We start from the raw sequence: 13,113 nt of genomic DNA, 5'->3' as shown, positions 1-13,113 counted from the left end.
GCGGGGAGGGTTTGTTGGCGCCTCTCACAGCCGAGGGACTGCCCACAGCACCGAGCAGGACCTGTCTCCTGCCCAGCAGGGACCAGTGCCCGGCGGAGTGACGCACAGATCCATCTGAAACGCGGAGCACCAGGCTGAGCGCAGCCTTCAGAGAGGCGAGGGAGAAGCCTCCTGGGCTGCAGCTTGATCTCCAGGAGGTGGTGGGGACCTGTGCTAAGCTGCTCCTGGTGACATTTGCTCGGAGAGGAGATGTGAGGGCCTCCGGAGAACAGGCGCATCAGCATTGAGCCGGCTCGATGGTGAGGAGGATGCTGAGCATGTATTTTCTCTTCCTTTCCTAAGGAGCAATTTAGAAAGGAGCAAAGATGCTGGAACGTGGCAGGAAGGAGGTTTGCTGCCACAAACCGGCACCGTTAGTATTGTCTTACTGTGCCACAGTTGAAGACACTCAACATCTGTCAGGGCTTGTGAAAACCCTAAGTACATCTAACTCTTAATTCCCAACTGCTACCTGCTAAGCAGCCTGCCTTCTCTCCCCCTCCAAAAATAACCGCTGAAATATTGGTGATAGGCCTGAGACCCAGCCAAGCAGAAAGACCGCAGGACTTCAAGGGACTTTGTCAAGTCTAAATAATTTATTTTCACTGTCTCCGCAAAGAACCAGCATACAGCGCTGTATTCCTGAAGTCCCGCTCTGTCCTTTCTTTCAAGTTCCAATTAGCTCTTACATTGAACAGTTAAATAGGATGTCAGATGGGTCTTGATGGGATGCTTGCCTAGTGATGAATGTCAAAGAAATAATCTTTTCCTTTTTTTATTTTTTTTTTCCCAGGGAGAACCCAAAATATGAAGAAGTTTTTATAACCACATTTGCTTTTCTCTGAGTTTTGGGTTTTTTGAGGGAAGCAACTAGATAGATCTGATTAGCCTGTTTAATTTTCTGCTTCTGTAGCCTACTCTATTTGTCTCCTAATTAGCACTCGGTGCCAGAATGCAGGTGAGTCTGGAGTTCAGTGAGTGCAGTTTGGGTTTAATATGTGGGAGAGTAAATAACGCTACACAGGCAAGCCTCGGACACGTGCAGCATGCTTTCATGGCTGGGTATTGTCACCTTTGTGCCTCCTCGTACTGCTGTGTTTTTTAAGTTAAAAAGTGTACAGTTTGGGGCTGAAATACTTGACATTGTCTCTTTAAAAACTGAGTGCTTCAAGTGGTAAAAGGAAGAGCTCTCTTTCATGTTTTGGGATGTAGAAGCAACTGTACCCATAGGAGCCGCCAGCCTGCTAATTAGTGTCAGATGAAGATGCCTAAGATTAAGGTATAAGCAACTTTATAGTGGATAAATGTGGGCTAATCTGCCACCGAGGGGATGTTTCTTTCCAACTCCAGAAAGTGATTTATGTATTTTTTTTTTTAAATCTAGCTTTTTTTTTTTTTTTTTAATCATTATTTTTACTTGAGTTTAGTTGCACTATAAAGCTAAAACTGGCTGTGAACCTCAGCTTAAGCTGTAGGGGTTTCCTGAGATAGGAAGAGACAGAGAGTAAAACTGCAAGGTAGGAGTAGTCTGCGATCCCAAGGAGTTTCCTGTGATTCAGGAGTGGTTGGTAAAGCCAGATAATTCCCTGGTTTGTCCCCGGCACAGAGGAGGGACAGAGCAGGGACGAAGCTGCCGGGACTGTTAAAGCCAACTGTTGTATTGAGGGGCCTGGGCCGCGGTACTGATTGCTGTTAGCAAACCTTCTTTTTAAATAAAAATACAAGAAATGAAATAAATGTGCGGGGGTTTTATTTTTATTTTGTATTTCTTTTCATTGGCTAGGAAGGCGAGAAGAGGGGCAAGACTCTAAAATGCCATGCAATTAAATGGGGAGACCCTGTAAGCTTCTTTGCCAGTGAAGGAGACGGGAAGGCTGGGCTTACTTGCTCATCTGGGGTGGATGTCGGTGCTCTGCCAGGGGGACATCTGAAGCCACCAGGACGTCCTCGCTGTGCCTACGGAGATTGTTGAGCTGAACCTAACAGCAGCACAACAGGGGTGTGCTGGGGGGGTGTGAAAAGGGGATGGGAGAAGGGATTTCTGGTGCCCTTGAAGCAGCTGCTGGATCAAAGCACAGGCAAGTTATAGGCAAATTAGTCAGGGGGATGAAATTGCTGGTGATGTTTCTATTCCGGATCCTGCTCACCCCTGTTTTAAAAATACATTAAACTAAGAGCAAGATCCTGCGGCTATCGAAATCAATGTCTGAGCTCCCATTTCACCTCGCTGCCATGCGGGTTGGTCCCTGCTGAGTTTATATGCACAAAAACATCTAGAAATTTCCCCTTGCTTCAATGGGCTGCGTCAAGTCCTCCGATCTGGTTCTCTGAGCAGCTCCTCAGGTTGGAAACATATTTCATCATCTCCGTTTCCAGCAAATAGCTGGGACCTGGCTCTGCCAAGCCCCAGCCGCTGCAACTCAGCAAACCGTAAAGCCCGTGTGCTGTTCATGAGCAGGGGAAGCAGAGTTTCAGGTTCACCTTCTGCTCCGCACAGGGAACAGCAGTGATTGTAGTAGGTAGATGATATTTGGGCTATTTTGGGGCAGCTGCCAGGCATCGAGCAGCCACGGGGCTACAGCACAGCAGCTGCCAGATGCTATGAGGACCCAACGGCCTCACTGGGCTGCTGCTTGATGAATTTCTTCATGCCCAATTAAGGCTTGCCTGTCATCAAGAGTGAAACAAAGAAGAGTATTGATGCTATTCAGGCATGGATGCAGGAGCATGTGTTGCTCCGTGAATGTACTTAACTGCCCTCAACGACAGGAGCAGCTCCCTTTGGTCTTTGCCCCTCCATCCCACTGTTCCCTCCCAGCAGCAAGGCCAGCCCAAACTGGCAATGCTGGTGGCTCTGGGATGGGGAGCTCCCTCCTGTGGGTTGGGCACATTCATGCCGAAAGGCCTTCAGATGGTAACAAGCAACCTAAACTTGTAAAACAGAGGTGAACTGGAGTCTCCACGTGGCCAAGCCCAGAATTTGGGGGTGTGTTTCCCAGCGTGGTTTTTTGGGGCAATAGTCTAATGGCTGCTTCTGGCCAAACCCAATGTCCTTTTCCTTGCCCTGTGCCTCTGGCACATTTTCCCCTTACAGCAGCTTGGGGATAAGGGTCTGGTCTTGTCTGCTCAGCTGTACCACGGCCCAGAGCACAGCTGCCTGAATTGCTTTTCTTTTTAACCATGCTTTGCTTGGTTACATCCCAGCCTTCAGATCTGCCACATGCTTCTTTGTGTCTCTGGGCTAAAAGCCAGCCCAGCCATGAAACCTCACCGCACCCTCTGACGCTGCCAAGCATCGCAGCAAGCGTACGCTCACTCCTTTTTTCCCTCTCCCCTTGGTTACTCCAGCGATTTTGGTCCCTGGTGAAGAAAGCTCAAGGAGTGAACCCATCATTACAGACCTGTCCAGGCTGAACAAGAATCTTTCAGACAAGAAGTTTAATTCAGCTCTCGCCACGCTCGTCGCTCTGTGCGTGTGCTGCGGAGCCATGCAGAGGAGGAATGCAATAGCACAGCACTTTTGTTCTGCCTATAAAAGTATATGTACATATATAGCGATATGTGGCTCTTGCTCTCCTGGGGGAGATCTTGCCCATACCTTCCACTGGCACGGCTCCTCTGGTCAAGCTGCAGAGTCCGCAGGCTCCGTGCTGCCAAGATCCTTTATAATTAATGCCTGCACTGCCTTATTTAAAGCTGACTTCGGTGAGTTGCAGCAGCTCCTCTGAACCACGGCATAGGGCTCCGGCTGCCTCCCGCACCCCCCAGCCTCTTGCCCGGGCTGGGCTGGCAGAGGCACCGCTTCCCTCCCGGCCGCCGGACAGGAGGGATGGAGGAAGGATGATCGCCTTCCCCCAAATGCTTCATCAGTTGGGGCTTGGTGTAGGGTCTATAACCAACCCTCTGCTTCAGTCACAGCCCAGATAATTAGTGAACAAAGTGCAAATAGTCTTTGTGAATCAAATTTTAGCTTTTAAAAACTTTTTTTAAGCTGCCTGAGGGTTTTTTTTAGTGCTAAGAAACAACTGAATCAGTTAGGTTTTTTTGAGGCATCAATCTTGCAAACCAGAAAGACACAATATTTTGTTTTGAAGGTGCGATGAAAATTGTTCGCATTTTCACATTGCATTTTGGATATTGCTTGGGAGTAACAGTGAGCACTGTGGCCTTCAGTCAGTCTCACTTAAATGACATAAAAGGTTTCAGTTGATGCCAATACGAATTCGTTTTTAATTTTGTGCAAAATAGTCTCCAAAAGATTGCACCATCTACAGATCTTGATACATAAATGTTATTCTTTTGACCACCACTCCTTTTAAAAATTTAAACGATCCAATTTCATGCTAGAGAGGCTTGAAACTATGGAAATTAAAGCTTAAAGCTTTGAGAGACCCACAGGGGACAGCAGGGAAGTGGTTTGCTCCAGAGTGCCCCTCAACTTCAGGAGGCAAAATCACACACAGAACCATGGTCTCCAGTGTAGTGCTTTGTTAAACCACACATTTTCCAGCTCTTTCAGTGTTTTGGTTGCTTTCCTTTTTAGGTTTCTTGCATTTATGAATGGTTTATTAACACCTGTTTTCATCTCTAAATATTATTCTATTGCCCTTGGCCCCAGACGGCAGAATTTCACTTTAGGGTGCTCCTTTTGACCACATCAAACACTTTCTAGCTTTCTTTTTTTTCACCTCTACTTAATTTAACGACTGAGTACTCACGAGCTGGCAAGTCTCCTCTGCGACTCCAGTACCATGACAGGATGGCTCACGTCCAAGCTCCACGTTGGGTCATCTCCTCACTGTGGATACTACAGCACTCCCAGCTTAAGCTCCAGGTTGGAGAGACCAGCACCACTGCGGGACGGACTACATGTCTTATTTCTCCCCCCATCCCAGGCAGTTGCATATCACCCATGTATGCAAAGAAATGACTGAGAAAGACCTTGGACAGAGGCTTGAATGATAACCAAAAAAAAAATAATCATCATCCTCCCAAGAGGATGGAGTACTCTCCCAGTATTAGCAACATCAAGGCATCAGGCAATAAATTCCTTTTCCAGCTAGGAATAACTCCTGTTCAGCTCCATCAAACCTAGCCCAATGCATGAGCAAAGCCATCATACGCCAATTACATTCACAATCCAGCTGAAAGCAGACACATTAAGCTGCTTAACATCATCTCCAAGCACTTCTACAAGAATCACAATCAGCGCCCATCAACCCTTCCCACCCTGATGCTCCCATGACCTTGTGCATGAGCTGAGAATAAACATGAAGTTAACAGTATGGATGGAAATATCTCCCTCTTGGTTAGTGTAGGAATCCTCAGCATCCAGTCAGCAGCAGCTATTTCTAGCCCCCTAAAAAAGGCCTAGGACAGGAGGAAGGCATTCACTCTAGCCCTGCCTACCTCAGGGATGGCCGGGGAGATGACATCTTAAAGGAGATACCAACCTTCTTGAAGACTGCAAAGTGCAGGCACTGAATTTACCGCTTATGTATTCAAAACAGAACTGACCTGTATCTGTTGCACTGTATCGATGAGAAAAACACAGAGCAAGGATTAGGCACCATGACAAACACTGCTCTTGAATGCCGAAAAGCAGCTGGGGGTGTTGGCCTCCCTCAAAGTGCCTGGCCAGAACAAGCTTGTTGGCGCTGCCGGGGGAGTGCAGCCAGCAATAAAAGTTACGTCCCTCTATGTTGAAATGATGGCAGGCTATCTGATACTAATCCCGTGCCTCAAGCAAACAAAACCTCCCAGGCGTTGTGAAATATCCACAGCTATTTGCTGGTTTGGTTGCCTGGAGAAATTCCTCCAGCGAGGGCTGATGAAGCACTCCATGTTCTTGCATGACCCAGGCTGCAAAGGTTAAAGCACATTATAGGAACGTAATGGGTTTTTTAACTAGCACTCTGGAAAGCCTGACACACTACTTTCTAGAAAATGTTGCAATTTAGGCTTCGGCAGGAACCACAAAGCAAGGAAAGTATTACGTTTGGCCCATCGGTCTTGTAGTGTCTTTCTGCAGAGGTTCCAGATGAACTTGCTTAACTTGGCTTGTGTCTGAAAATGACTTTGGATTTGAGATTGCTAGAAAAGAGGAGAAGAGACATGCTCTATTCCTGGACTGTGTATTAGTGTTCCATATGGGTGCAGAGCCAAAGCATATGGACCTCCATCTGTTAGGCAGGCCTGGCCTGGCCCCATGGATGGTTAATAATGCGCAGTTTCATCCAGATTTGGGATTCCTCCAAAGCAAGAGGCGAGCCAATGACTCAAATATTGTGTAAAGCCATTGAAACTAATGGCACTAAACAACAGTCATTTGTCTCCTGTTTGATTTTACTTGCTGTAAAATAATGAATTCGTTACGGGGGTGGGCAAATGTTGTGTTATGGATGGAAGCTTTGAAGGAAACATGGTTAAAAGAAAACAAAACAAAAATCATCCTAGTTATTCTGTATCAGTTTACTGCAATGTATTATTCCCCAGAAAGGAAGCTGTGTCCTTCAACTTCAATATCATGGCATTTATGCTCCATCTGTGATCAGATTTAAAGAGGTTTGCAAGCATAATTCTGGAAACCTTCAATGACAAATTCAAGGAAGCTGGAGAAAGGACTCTTGAAGTTCTTCCATAACTAAGACAACTCTAGGAAAAATTAACTTTGCTCCTACAAGCTCTATATTAACCACAAGTCCTGGACTTGGATGTTTTCTTTTCTTTAAAACAAATAATGAGCCTCAAAAGACTCCAAATCTTAGCATGCAATGTTGTTCCTTGCATCGAGAATCCGGCATGTGGTGGGACACGTCCTGACCTCGCTGAAGTCAAGAGGCAGTTTCCACCGAGCCCAGCAGCACCACAATTTCATCCACCACTTCAGAAGGTCACATCTCTGTTTCCAAGGATGGACCTCAGCAGCTCGATTTCAGGCACCATGCTGGAAAAATTTCTGCTGAATTTTTCTGCAGAATCATGTGGGACACATGATTAAAGCCATGGGATGACCGCTAAGGAGATGGGCTATTGTGTCAGCCCCTGGGAGAGTTCATAGCAGAAAAAAAAAACCTCTCTCTACTAAAAGAATTAATTACCATGCATGTTAGCTCTGTGGTTTGGGGAAATTACTGTGGCCTGATTTCCTTCAGCGCTTTTATTCCTGGCTGGAGACCAGGGGAGTTGTTGAGGTTGCTGACTTAAGACACCGTAACAAATACCTAGAAATGACTGGGCAGGCGTTATGATTTGTAACCTGTGTGTCTCACCTGCCTCGAGTACGGGCTTCATGGCATCTTTTCTTGGGATATTATGGAAGGGGCAGATTTATGAGCATGCCAGCGTGCTCCTGGGCTTTCCAGGAGAGACCAGGAGGGCACAGATTTCTTGGCTGAAAAACCATTTGTGAAGCCAGGCAGCTCTGAACATCCTGTGGTTTATTTTTGGAAGAAGTCGTTTTGGTAATTGCGTGTGTTAAATGAAATGCAATTAGGGATTCAGAGAAGGTGTTACATGTGTGTTGGAATAGAAGCCAGTTCCTAGCCAAAGGATCTGTTAAAAATGTGGACCCCCGATTGCGCTGCAGGGTAAAGGGGACAGAGAGGAGGTGTTATGACTGTTTAATGTGAAACAGGGTATGGAAACACTTCCATCTGTGATGTGTCTTTTATGGTCTTCCCAAGGTTTTAATTAAAAACACAATAAAATCACAACCATAGGAAACCAGGATGTTTTAAAAATCATCTGCTATAAATTGTTTTGTAGGGGAGGGAAGAAAAATCAAAGAACAATTGTTTGTATAAAAATGTTCAGGACACTGAGTTCATAAGGAGAAATAAAACCTTTGGGAAAGGTTTTCCTGTTAGGAAGCATGTGCTGCACAAGACAATAAAGTGCAGGGGGGCTTCCATGCCGCCAACGGGGATCTGCCGAGCGGCTGTTTCCCCATCGGATACATCTGGCCGACAGAAACGCAGTGCGTGCCAGAGGATGGGGAGCAGGACTGCACGCCAGGAGGTGGGATGCGGAGGACGTTGGGATTTGGGCTGGGATGATCTTTGGATGGCTCAGAGGGGTTTCAGCTGTAATTTCCAAAACGATATAGCACGATGCATTTTGTGCTTGGTGACAGACACACTAAAACCATTTTGTGCAGCACCTGTTGCCTCTGACAGAGGCCACGGCAGGGAAATGCTGGCGCATGATGGAACGGAGTTAATGAGGCCTGGAGAGGCAGCTGCAGGACGTGCAGGCATCGTCCCTGGCTGTTTTAAAGGGGTTAAATGAATTTGGGGTAGTTCGTGGCCTTGGAAGGGATCAGGGGTTTGCTGCCTACTGCTGTGGGTGCCCAGTCTGTCTGGAGATAGATGCAGTGGACATCTCTGTGAGCTGGACCTCTTCCCCATGCCTGTGTGTATTCACGTTTCTCAGTGGTGAAGGGAACCCCGGGCCAACCACCCCAGCACTCCCTGGCTCTTTCTCCATCACTCCCATGACCTTGATGCCTTTAAACCTTAGTTTTCACTGTGCATGGTACTTAGCTTTTTGCAAGAAAAGAACTGCCGATGCCCCAAAATGGTCCTTGTCACTCCCACAGAAACATCCTGGATGGGTTTTCTCTCTGCTTTCCAGGTGAATTCAATGAAAACCCACCACAGCCATGGCTCGAAGCAGCCCCTCGAGGACCAAGGTTCCCTGAGCTTGTAGTTTAAATGGAGATTAGCTTCTAAAATTTAACGAGGATCTCTGTGAAAACAGAGTCCCAAGGATAAAACAACAACCGAAAAAAAGCCCATTGAATACCCATCCAATTAGGGCTTCCAACTGATCCTCATTAAACATCCACTCCTGACATTTGACAGCGCAGTTTAGATTAGAGTGGTGAAAAATCCCCTTGAAAAGGCAGACTGACATTTTGCAGAGGAGTGTTTTCATAGTAATACTAATGGCTTTAAACCCCCAGCTTTCACACTAACGTGGAAGAAAAAAACCTTCGGCTTAGCAAAGGGGTAAGGAACAGCCACGCTGGCTGGTGAGGAAGCTCCCAGTGACCAAACTCCTCATCGCAGTGAATACAGGCATCTCCCGGCCTTGGGTCTCCACGCACAGGGTCCTTGAAAGGCAATATTTAATAAGATACAGAAGCTGGATTTTTTTTTGGCTGAGCTGAATATGAAATCACCATGGCAACCTTTCTTCTGAGGTGATCCGAGTCAGGTAGCAACAGCAGAGATGAGTTAAAGGTCATCCCTGCAGCGGAAGATGGGCACTGATGAAGCACTTTAACAAGTCCCAGGGGAGGTGGCATTTAAAAACCACCCAAAGGGCTCAGCCAGATTCGTGAAGGGAAAGAAATCCAAGAGCAGCAGTGATTTCGGATGCTCCTGGCTGAGAAGCCAGCAGCGTCTACCAGCCGGTCAGCAGGGCTCACAGGTCACTCCCAACGGGGCACAAGGAGCCATGAGATGTGGGTCCAGGACCTGGAGAAGGGCTCACTTAGCAGCTGCAGAAAACCTTTACAAGCAAATGCTCCTGCTCTGGAGTGAACGCAATAACTACGTGCCAGAAATGAGACTTCACGCTCCAGTAGGGAGATACAGGCAGAAAATAATTTCAAAAATCATCTAAGACTAATTGCAAACTGATTTTCACCGGGACTTAAACTTCTAAATGCCTGAGGTTCTTCGAGAAACATCCACTCCCACCTCGGATGAAGGGCTCAATGTGATTTATGACAATGAGCCAGTGCTATTATCCTCACACCACAGATAAGGAAAACAGAGGCATGGAGAGTTTTACCTTCATCTCCATAGCTAAAGCCAGGCAATTAAAAATATAGCTTGCTGTTCAGCCAAGGCGGGTGCTCTGTATTTCTACAAACCATTTAGCCAAGTGCACAGACATGGTGTTTTGGGCATTACAGGGTCAGGGTGACTTGGTCTAAGTGACCCACTGCAGATCAGGCAGCAAGTTAGTGACAGGACCAGAGAAAAAACCCTAGGTTTCCTGGCTCTGGATCTCCGGATCTCCTTTTATCAGACCGAAATACCCTTCCCGGGTGGCAGCCACCCGACAGAGGCATGTGGCAGAGGCAGCCTCTGCCAGACCTGACAGTGCAGCAGATTTGGGGATACTCACATCCACCCCGACTGGGTCATCACAACCGAGGGTAGGGGTGGGAGGACAAGGCAAACACCCATGAAAGGCTCCTGCTGTTTTGGGATGCTTCTCTCTCCTGGGAAGGAAGTACAAGCTCTGGAGCTGATAACTGCAGAGTTCAATCTTCCTTCCAAATCACAACTTTTTTTTTAAATAATACCTGTGGGAATCCTTCTGTATGCCATCTATTTTTAATTTTGTTATGTTTTCTGGTTCTCAGGGTCTTTTTTCAAGCTTTTTCCCTGTAACCATGAGGGCTAGAAACTCACAGCTTTTGTTGTATTAATGAAATCTGAGCATCTCAAATAATCTCAAGTTCAAGAGCTGTGACTTCAAAAACCCCATGTACCACATGACTGGTGAAAAAAGTTGTGCAAGCTCAGAGCATTCCTCTTCCCCAGCCTTGCGAAGCTCAGCTTTTACCCAGAGCTGACATCACACTCTCAGCCATAACTGACTTTCATCTCCTCCATGGCTGCAGGTCCTTCGTCAGGGCCTTCACTGTTAGAAATCAGGTAGGAAAACCTCCTCAGGGTAAGCCTGATGACTGGGAGAGAAACCAGAGGTTCCGGAGACCTTAAGAGCTTGGTCTTACTGCTGTACTACTGCTGGGAGCAGAGACCTTGAAAGCCAGAGCCCCCACCAGCAGTTTTAAGCAAGCCCCAAATGGAAACTCCTACCACCTCCATCCCTGTCGTCTCTAAGCCCCTTTGTTCGCTGCACTTATTTCAAATCCTGCCTGCACACATTACACCAGTGGTTTTGTCCAACCCAACGTGTATTTGCTTGCAGCAAAAATATCTCCCTAGCTCTGTATTGGAGGCAGGAGATCAAGAAAAGCTGGATCCGAAATGAAGCCCAAAGAAAGGGCACTGGGGAGATCGTGGTCTGAAAAACACGTGGAGGTTGCAACTTCCCCAGACCCCAGGAGTTTGCTGGTTCTTGCTGAGATCTCTGCTTCTCTAACCAAAGCCACGTGCTCACTGCTGGCCCCAGACCTCCCGGCTGCAAATCCATCTGAATACAGCATTATACAACTGCTTTGTGCTTGTTCCTCTTTGCAGAAATTGGGACAAAATAAACCATTCTGCTCGGGTTGTGAAAAGGGTCGGTCTGCACCTTCCTCAGCCATTAGAAGCTGGAGTTGCCATTCGACTTGTCATCAGAGCTGCTCTAATTTGAACTAATGACTGAGAAACTCATTGCTGATTACAGGGCACTGCCAGGCTCCTGGATGCCAGCATGCAACTGCAACAAAAAAACAATCTTCCCCCCCCAAACTGGTAGGATAATATTTCATAGCATTGCCAAAATGGACTTCAGCCATTTATTTTGACAGCTGTAGTTTTAATTATTTATGATAAGATTTTACAATGTGCTGGTAAATAGACTGCAAGGCATTTCATAAAAAAGGAATGAAGTCTTGCAGTGGGCTCGTGTCGGGGCTGTAATAAACCAGGAGGGAGAAAAGAGGGAAGACTGTACCAAAGGACCCGGACTAGCAATCTTCTACAGACTGCAAGGAAAAGCTGTTTCCTTTCGGACATCTCAATAGTTATCATAAAGTTGAGCACGTGGACCGCTCAAAACTTTGAGGCAGGACATGAATTTGCTGTTTTTTAAGAGCACAGACTTGTTGCAGGAGGGAGGGGACTTGTAAGCAGGAAAATCAGTGTGCTCCATCCTTCTGCAGCTTTAATCCCATCCTACCCAGCAGGCAGGAGAAGAGCATTCCCACTGCGGTGTCTCAGCATTTGCTTTCTTGGGGAATGAAGACAAAAGCTACAATCTCCACAGAAGAGAAAGCTACTCAAATCCATATAGACAAATACACATACACAGGGATTTAGAAATACTAAAAAGCTTTCAACCTGTCCGACGTTCATCCGCATTGCTTAAATGCCCCAGTGGGATCATAGTTTGGATATAATGTGCCCTGGTTGCTCCTCTGCTAACGGCAGCACTTCGCTGTGGGGCCGTGGGGTCCACGAGACACCTCGTAAGTTAGATAAACATGCCTGAGATTTGCAGGCTGGATCACCTTGCCGTGACTTGGTTTTTCTCAGTCAAGAACATCTGTCAAAAAACATCTATCAAAATCATGTGGTTCACATGGAAAGCTTCAAGCACACAGAATTGAAAATTTCATCGCAAGTGTATTTCATGGGAATTTTTTTCCTGGTGGTACTAGGCAGGCCTTGAAATATGTGAACTTGAGGAGATAATTTAGTATCTCTGCTGCAGCTCTTCATTTTCTAAAGCAGGAGAGAAACAGTAGCCCACCTTGTTAAAGCTCTTGGAGATAGACTGCTGGAGAACATTAAATAAAAGCTCACTGTTACCATTATACAAGGGAGCATTCGAGGTCTTGCCATTCTCTTGTGAGGTTGAATTTGCACCATAACTGGTACTTGATTAATCTGTGCCTATCACAAAGGTTGTCCCAGAGATGCTGCAATCATTACTTTAGTATTAGTCTGAGCGGACCATCACTTCAGAGATGATTTTAGAGAGGAACGTGAAATGAGCTGAGACTTAACACCTGCACATCAAGAGAAGGTAGATGTAAAAAATAAATCGCTATTTCAGGCAGGCCGTCAGGTTAATAACCTGCAGGTTCTGTTTGCTTGGCTGTGTTTCTAACACAGCAACCAGACTAGATTTTGCCCATGTTAAAAATAAAAACAAGTTAGTACGTCTGTATCTTTGAGAGAGGATTCAGGAGAGATCCTTGCTCTGGCAAGTGCCTTCTGCCATGATTTTCCATGAGATATATCCCTTGGCAGTGAGACATGGCTGGGCCATACCCAGGCTGAAGGACAGCAACTCCAAATCCGAGCCAAACAAACTTCAATAACTGGTTAAGCCATCCCTGAACAGTGTGTGCCCATCTCTGCTGGTCTCCATCTTCTG

This window comes from Cariama cristata, unplaced genomic scaffold (genome assembly GCF_000690535.1).
Source record: "Cariama cristata isolate BGI_N322 unplaced genomic scaffold, ASM69053v1 scaffold16789, whole genome shotgun sequence".
In the NCBI taxonomy this organism is placed as follows: domain Eukaryota; kingdom Metazoa; phylum Chordata; class Aves; order Cariamiformes; family Cariamidae; genus Cariama; species Cariama cristata.
The sequence above is the reverse complement of the archived record's forward strand: the minus strand, read 5'-3'. Positions refer to the sequence as shown.